This window comes from Lynx rufus, unplaced genomic scaffold, assembly GCF_022079265.1.
Source record: "Lynx rufus isolate CCGP_SWC_20201006 ecotype Redwood Valley unplaced genomic scaffold, mLynRuf1.p SCAF_4, whole genome shotgun sequence".
Taxonomy (NCBI): domain Eukaryota; kingdom Metazoa; phylum Chordata; class Mammalia; order Carnivora; family Felidae; genus Lynx; species Lynx rufus.
The window spans coordinates 136331535-136338157 of NW_025814856.1; positions in this window are offsets into that span (position 1 = coordinate 136331535).

A 6623-nucleotide genomic window follows, 5' to 3' on the forward strand; every position below is an offset into this window, starting at 1 on the left:
TGATTGATTAATTTATGTATTTGGGTGCTATCAAGTTTGGAGCATAAACCTTTACAATTGTTCGCTTTTCTTGATGGATAGACCCTGTAATTATGATATAATGCCCTTCTTCATCTCTTGTTACAGCCTTTAGTTTAAAATCTAGTTTGATATAAGTATGGCTACTCCAGCTTTCTTTTGACTTCCAGTAGCATGATAGATGGTTCTATCCCCTCACTTTCAATATGAAAGTGCCCTCAACTGTAAAATGGGTCTCTTGTAGACAGCATATAGATGGATCTTGGTTTTTTTTTTTTTTTTTTTTTTTCCATTCTGATACCCTATGTCTTTTGATTGGAGCATTTAGTGCATTTACAGTCAGAGTTATTATTGAAAGATATGGATTTAGTGTCATTGTGTTATCTGTAGGTTTCATGCTTGTGGTGATGTCTCTAGTCCTTTGTAGTCTTTGCAGCATTCCTCTCACAGGGACCCCCTTAGGATTTCTTGCAGGGCTGGTTTGGTGGTCATGAACTCCTTCAGTTTTTGATTGTCTGGGAAAGTCTTTATCTTTCCTTCTATTCTAAATGACAGCCTTGCTGGATAAAGGATTCTTAGCTGCATATTTCTCCTGTTCAACACATTGAATATTTCCTGCCACTCCCTTCTGGCCTGCCAACTTTCAGTGGACAGGTCTGCTACTACCCTTATGTGTCTACCCTTGTAGGTTAAGGCCCATTTGTCCCTAGCTGCTCTCAGAATTCCTTCTATGTTTGTATTTTGACAAGTTCACTATGATATGCCACGGAGAAGATCTATTCCTGTTAAACCTGAAGAGAGTTCTCTGTGCCTCCTGGATTTGGATGTCCACTTCCTCCCCAAGATTAGGAAAATTCTCAGCTATAATTTGTTCAAGTAAACCTTCTGCCCCTTTCTCTCTCCTTCTTCTGGAACTCCTATAATACAGATATTATTATGTTTCATTAAACCACTTAGTTCTCTAGGTCTCCCCTCATGGTCTAGTATTTTCTTATCTCTTTTTCTTGGCTTCATCATTTTCTGTAATTTTATCTTCTGTTTCACTTAATCTCCCCTCTGCCTCCTCCATCCTTGCTTTTACTGCATCTAGTTTATTTTGCACCTCATTTATCGCATTTCTTAATTCACTGTGAATTTTTCTTAGTTTCTTGATCTCTTCAGCAATAGATTCTCTGCTGTCTTTTGTGATTTTTTAAAGCCCAGCTATTAATCTTATGATTATTATTCTAAATTCTTGCTTATTTATATTGTTTACATCTATTTTGAGCAATTCTCTAGTTGTCATTTCTTCCTGGAATTCCTTTTGAGGAGAATTCTTCCATTTCATCATATTGGCTAGTTTTCTGTCCCTTATGTATTTTAATAGCTTGTTATGAGTCCTGCATCTTTGAGCACTATATTACAAAGGGGTCATATGCTATCCAGGGCTGGGCCTTTCAGGAGGTGTTTTTGGAGTGTGTTTTGTGCTCTCTATTGTTGTGAATCTGGTTGCTTTATCTCCCTACTCATAGTGGTGTTTGGATCTTCCACCAGGTGTGCTTTGATTTGTTCATTGAAGTATCCCTGGAAAAAAATTTTTTAAAGTTGGGGTGGTGGTGGAAGGGGCCTTATCCCATACAAACGGAGAAATGACAGGGGGTAGTGAAAAGGAAAAGAAAAAAAATTGACCAGGCAGAGAATCAGAGAAACTATATAGCTTAGTCCAGGGAGAGATAGAGGAAAATAAAGAAGAAAGAGATACAGAAGAGGTATAAAAAGAATAGATTAAAAGTGTCTGCTTAAACAAACCAACAACCAGAATAACCAGACTAGAGAAAGGAAGAAATAAGAGGAAGAAAAGAAAGGAAAAAAATATATATATATAAATGTTTATATATATATATACACATAAAATAAGAATTGACCAAGAATCAAATCAGAGAATGCAAAACCATTGGACAGATATCTGATGGTGCCTTGGAACTGGTGGCTGTGCTGGTCTAGAGGAGGGACTTTCTGGTTCTCCCAGCATCAGTCTCGCTCTGGTAGATACGCAGTTACCAGGCACGGAGGTGCGTGGTTTGGTGTAGGTTTCCTGCCTCCGCTGTGTCCCTGTTGTCCATTTTCTGATACCCCACTTTGTAGGTGATGGGGAGAAAAATGAGACACTCCAGTCTCTCCTCCCCGGACTGGGTGTCCTAAAGCACTCTTTTCAGGCTGTTGTCACAGTGCCACACGGGCATGAGCGGGCTGGTTTGTTCCACTCCACAGTCTCCCATGCTGCCCAGGTGCTCACCTGGGATTCAAACCCCATTGTCTTAAGGATCCTGTTCCGTGCACCCTGGTCTAGGGGAAGTGCCACTCCTCCCAGCCCACCAACAAAGGGCCTCTGGCTGGTTGGGGAATGGGGTGGTGGCTGCAGGGTCTTTTGTCCTTGGAGCAGCTTTATTCCTTCTTCCCACAGCACTCAGGGGAGAGGATTGCTCTCTCCAACTGCACCTGGGAGCTAGCTACCAAGCCTGGGGCTGGCTCTCCTCATTGCCAGGCATACTAACGGCAGGGAAAGCCCCACAGTTAGAAATTCGTTCTTTCTCCGCTTTTTCCATTCGCTGGTTCATGGTTTTTCTCTTGTCTAAATTCAGTCCTACACTTTCACAGCCTCTCTTTCTCTTCCTTTTATCTCTCCACAGAGGAGAATCCCTCCCCTCTGTGCCTACACCACCAGTTTTATCTCTCTCAGTTCATAATCACACACCCGTGGCCTGCCAGGTTGTCCCCATGGGCCCGTAGAAATGTTTCTGTCTTTCTGTAGCCCCGATTCCTGGAATTCCAAGTCTTCTGGCCTGAATACTGCTGTGTTTGAGGGACGAAGGAATTTTGGGTCCCCCTACTTCTCTGCCTGTCGACTCTTCCCCACATGTAATTGATTATTAAAAGTTGGGTATTTATGGGGCGCCTGGGTGGCTCAGTCGGTTAAGCGGCCGACTTCGGCTCAGGTCACGATCTCGCGGTCCGTGGGTTCGAGCCCCGCGTTGGGCTCTGTGCTGACAGCTCAGAGCCTGGAGCCTGTTTCAGATTCTGTGTCTCCCTCTCTCTGACCCTCCCCCGTTCATGCTCTGTCTCTCTCTGTCTCAAAAATAAATAAATGTTAAAAAAAAAAATTAAAAAAAAAAGTTGGGTATTTATGCAGCAAGATTTTTTTTTTTTGTAAATATAGTCGCTATAGGCTGAATGTTTGTGTTCTTTCCCTTAAAATTTTATGTTGAGACCTAATACCCACAATGATGATATTTGGAGGTGAGGGGCTTTGGGAGGTGATTATGTCATGAGGGCAGAGCTTTCATGAATAGGATTAGTGTCCTTATGAAAGAGACCCCAGAGAACTCCCTTGCCCCTTCCACCATGTGAGGACACAACCAGATGCCCTATGAACCAGGAAGTGAGCTCTCACCAGACACTGAATCTGCCACCACCTTGATTTTGGACTTTGTAGCCTCCAGAACTGTGAGAAATAAATTTCTGTTATTTATAAGTCATCCAGTCTGTGGTATTCTGTTAGAGCAGCCCAAAGAGACCATGAAAATAGATAAGATTATTGTAGAATTTATGTGGAAAGGCAAAAGAATTAGATAGCTAAAACAATTATGAGAAAGAGGAATAAGGTAGGAAAAATTTCTCAACTTGATTTTAAGTCTTATTGTGTAGCTATAGTAATCAGGACTGTGTGGTATTGGAAAAGGGATATATATATATATATATATATATATATATATATATATATATATGAATGGAACAGAATAGAGGAGCTAAAAAATAGGCCCACACAGTTAGGCCAACTGATTTTTGACAAAGGTGCAAGAACAATTCAGTGGAGGAAGGATTATCTTCAACAAATGATGCTAGATCAACTGAATATCCATGGGTAAAAAAAGGACCTATCTGACCCTCATGTCTTCTGTTAAAATTAACTCAAAATGGATGATAGGTATATACAAATGTTCATAGCAGCATTATTCCTAGTAGCCAAAAAGTGTAAACAACTCAAATGTCCACCAACTGATGAGTGGATAAAGAAAATGTGATATCTGTACCATATATATTAGTTTCCTAGAACTACAATAACAAATTAGCATAAACTAGGTGGCGTATAACAAGAGAAATATATTTTCTTACCATTCTTGTTGCTAGAAGTCTGAAATCAAGGTGCCAACATCACCATGCTTTCTATGATGATTCTAGGATAAGATCCCTCCTCCCCTCTTCATAGCTTCTAGTGATTGCCTGTTGGCACTCTTCGGCATTTCTTGGCTCCTAGATGCATCACTTTAATCTTTGCCTCTGTATTTACAAGGGATTCTTTTCTGTATGTCTGAATCTCTGCATGCCTGTGTTGTCTAAATTTTTTTCTTCTTGTAAGTCATGTTGGATTTAGGGCTCTCTCTAATTCATTGTGACCTCATCTTAACTTGATACATCTGCAAAAACCCTATTTCCAAATAAGATGACATTCACAGGTTCTGAGTGGACATAAATTGGGGGGGGGGGCACTATTTAATCCAGTACACTATACATATCACTTAGCATAATGTTTTCCAGATCTACATTGTAGCATGTTCTATACTTCATTTCTTTTTACAATGAATAATGTGTGTTACTGATTTCAGAAGATGATTTCAGAAGATGGCAGGATCCATTAGAAGTTACTATAATTGTGAACTGGAGAAGGACAGGGAAGATTCAGTGAGGAGAGGATGCATTCAAAATTTATCATGAATTAGAATCAATAGGATTTGGTGACTGTATATGAAGGTTGAGGGGGAGAGAGGAGTCAAAGTTGTTGTGGTAAAACCACAGGAAGAAGACAATGTTTTGAGGAAACAGAGGTAAGTTTTATTCTGCACAGAAGCAGTTTGAAATGCCTGAAGAAAATCCATGTCCACATAAGGTTGAGAACTCCCCAGAGAGGCCTGGGCCATCAGTTAAGCTTTAGAATTCATCTTCCTAACAGGCAATAATGGACATATCAGAGCAATGATATTGTTACAGGAGAAAGGATAGAATGAGATGGTCAGAGGGCCAGGAATATATCCTTAGGGAATGACTGTTCTTTTTAGGAAGCCACCAAAAAAAGAAAAAAAAAAAAAAAGAACCAACAAAGGGGCCTGAGAGATAGTAATCTTAGAAGCAGGAGACTAAGAAGAAATCAGTGTCTTAAAAATCTTGCACTGACATATGCCTGAGATATAATGATGATAGCAGTAATGACAATAAATTCATTTTATAGTACTTCCTATATGCCAGTCACCATTCTAAGGGCTTTACCTATACAAAGTCAGTTAATACTCTCACAGCCCCATTGAGGTAAATACTATCTCAATTTTACAGAAAGGGAAGTGGAGGCACAAAGACGTAGAGTCATCTTCTCAGGGTCATCTACCAGGGCTGGGATTCTAACTCAGGAAACAGCACTGCAGTCTATGCTTTTATGCTTTTAGTCCTTAATTACTGTCTGTCTAACACTGATGTTGCACTTTCCTGTCCTCTGCCACTGATCTAAGCCTTTTATAGTTATTAATTCATAGAATCCTCACTGTAGCTTTTTGAGGTAAGTGGTATTGTAAAGACTTTATACATTATAAAATATGTCTATTTTACAGATGAGGAAACTGAAGTACAGAAAAGTTATATAAACCACCCAAGATCATGCAACTGCTAAGTGGGATGGTCAGAATTCACAACACGCTCTCTGGCTCCAGAGTGGGAATGAGTTCCCTCAAAAGCACTCTCTCCTTAGCTGAGGGGTATCTGTTTCACCTGTGGGTTTTCACTTTCACACTTTAGGGCTCCTTTCCCAAGCTGATTTCATCTTCTGACTAGTAAATCAGGCTCAGAGTAAACGTTGATTCATTTACAGGTTAATCACAGGTCTCATTCCTGGACAGATAAGAAATCGGTGATTTGGTTTTGTCTGAAGTGACTTGGGAATTCCCCGAGGGTGACTTCCTGGAGTGGGTCAGAAAGCCACCTACCCATGTTGTTAATGACTGCAGTGTTCTACTCGGTTCACTGATGACAGGAGACTGGTAAAACAAAGAGGGCAAGATCTGAGAAATAAATGTTACTCAAATTTAGGTTCTTCTTAGTTCCTGGGTGTCTTTGGTTTGTTTTTTAACTTTTGAGTCTTGCCTTAGATATTAGTGATGATTAGCTAATACAATTCATTTCATCATTACTCATGATGATGCTGTATTTTGTGAGGAACTTGTTTTAAATTTAATGCTATCACATTTTTTATAATCCTTGCTTATTTTCTATGGTAATATGTGTGGTATCACTTTCAATAATTTGAAATATTCTGTTGGGATCCTTAATTCTTAATCCTGTCTGATGCATTTGGGTTAACTGCCTCTTTTAGGGATAATTCTGGAGGCATACAAGTGGTAACCACATTTTTTTCATTATTAAAAATCATGTTTCATTATTAAAATTCACAAGACAGGGAAGACCTCTCTGAAGTATTCTTATTGTGACAGGAAGTTAACAAAGATTTGATTTTTCATTTTAAAAGGTCATTCTGGCTGCAAGGAGAAAAGACTAGAAGAACAAGAGTAGGAGAACAAGAGTAG